The following is a 2,346-nucleotide window of genomic DNA, read 5'->3' as shown; positions in this document are numbered from 1 at the left end:
GGGTACAGCATTTTACCCCTAATAGTACAATAGTACAATGAGGGGAGAGAGAGAGAGAATAAAGATAGAGGGACTAAATTTTCATCTTTGAAAAAGAGAGCACTACGCTTGAAGGAGAGAGCACATATAGTCCATCAACAACCAAATAGTCCTTTAGAGCAGCAACACCAGAGAATGTTAGCTGGGATGTTTATTTTAATTATCCATTTATATGATGTAATTGCTTACAAGATGTTTACGGGTTGTATTTTATCTAATTAAAACAAAATAACTGGATTAATCAAACAATTTTTATGGATTGTACCACGTCACTACATAGTCATTTTCCAAATAAATAGTCATTTTCCAAATAAAAGGACCACATCAGTAAGTAAACATTGATCACTACACAGTCACTCCCCATCAGTTTGTGTCATGACTGTCGTCATGCTAATTAACTATGTAATTTTATGAAAACTGAGATGGGCTCTCCCTCTTAATCATTGTGTTTTGGCCTTTTTGTGTTGCATGTTTAAAGCAATGGAAAGCCGGCCAATTAATATCATCATGTCATGGACTAGCTCAATGACCGATTGTGTTGGCCGGTGACCAATGGCCAGAAGAAACACAGAGAGATAGACATGATGGTGAAGAAAGTCCATCTGAATATGGGTCCCTAATTACAGGTGTGAAATGGTATTTGATTCCAATAATCCATCCATGTCTCTTCTTTCCTATTCTCTGAAAGTGAGTGATTCCGAACAGAGAATCTGATCAGTGTCCGTGATCGAAGAAGGCTAGGGTCATCACGTTTAGCTTACTTTTCATCACTGCTCGTCGCCAGTGAACTTCGTACCTGATGAACCCACTACGTAGTATGGTTGTGACAAGCAGACAACGAGATCTAACCTAAACCTAGTACACAGGACCATCACCATGAATGGGGTTGATGCTGCCCTTAATACGACGTCGGTCAGTGTGAAAGAAACAGCTCGAGAGTTGGTTAGACTCAGCCCTCGTTTTTAAGGTGGGAACGACGACCTGATCATCCACTTCTCTTCTTCGTTTTCAGATTTCATGGTCAAAAGAAGAGACACGACGGCGCCATCGGATCGTCGGCACGTTGTACTGTCTGGTGTCTACGTAATAAGTCATCAATACCCTTTCACAATTCAAAGCCCACGGGGACTACCATGCAGCCGTGGATCACGCCGGTACCACGGGCAATAAATTCATAGCACACGTGTATATGATATACATAAAGAAAAATGAGAGAAAATAATCCGATCACTATTAATACTAACCTTATACACATGGGATGCACGTATGATTAGTGAAAAATCTTAAATTGTCATCTACTTATTTAAATTTTGGGAGCTTCTATTCATATATACCTCTAAAATTAACATTTGGATCTCTCTCTTTTTTCCAAGTAATAATTGATTTTGTCAACTCATGATAAATTACCAATAAAGACACAAAAGAAATAAAGAAAATAAAAAGTCTTTTTTTACCTCTATGAACTGTAATAGTCTTAAACTTGGAGAAAACTTTCTCCTCCAACGTAAACCCCTAAATATACATTGGTGAAGGGCTTTGACATCATATTTTCTAGCATAAAATTATACTTAAAGGATTATATCGGTCATGGAAGAAACAATGAAGGAATAGAGCCCCATCAAGGAGTTACAAAGAAAAAACAATAATGCTAGAGAAAAAGACTTACAAATGCACAAGGAGGTAAATTATTGAAACTTTTAACTCTGAGATCGAATTATTGAAAAAGACTTGCATACTATTCACCATTCTTTCTCACACAATTCAAACAGGCACTCTTCCACTTCGATTCATTTTTTGATGTCTTTGAGGCCACCATTCCTTTTGAGGATCGGCAACATTTGTTTTTCGAAAGAGTAGGACATGATAAAGACATAATGAATATGTAGTGGCGTGTGAGGGACTGGAAATAGTTTAAAGGCCTGAGATATATCAAAAGTGTCAGTCAGGAATGTGAGGGCTGGGTTCAAGCAGCTCCCATTAGACCAAGAGTTGTTGAAGAAGGTGAAGACTATGTCGAAGTCGATAAGAGCATCTTTAGCAGACTCTCTATTTTGACTCCTTAGCTATTTTGGAGAGGATGTTTAGCTTTTTATCTATTTTAGCAGCTGCACCAGACTCCTAAGTGGCTCTCCATTATAACTTTTAGCTATCTCGCTCCTAAATATAGATAGCGAGATGAGACTCTCTATAATTCAAAACATTCATTTTAAGTTATTTTATGTAATTTATAAATATATTTAAACTATTTAATTAATCTTCATTTGAAAAATTATAAAAATTCAAAACTACCTAAAATAGAGAGCACTG

Source organism: Rosa rugosa, chromosome 5 (assembly GCF_958449725.1).
Source record: "Rosa rugosa chromosome 5, drRosRugo1.1, whole genome shotgun sequence".
NCBI lineage: Eukaryota > Viridiplantae > Streptophyta > Magnoliopsida > Rosales > Rosaceae > Rosa > Rosa rugosa.
This window is presented reverse-complemented; position numbering follows the sequence as displayed.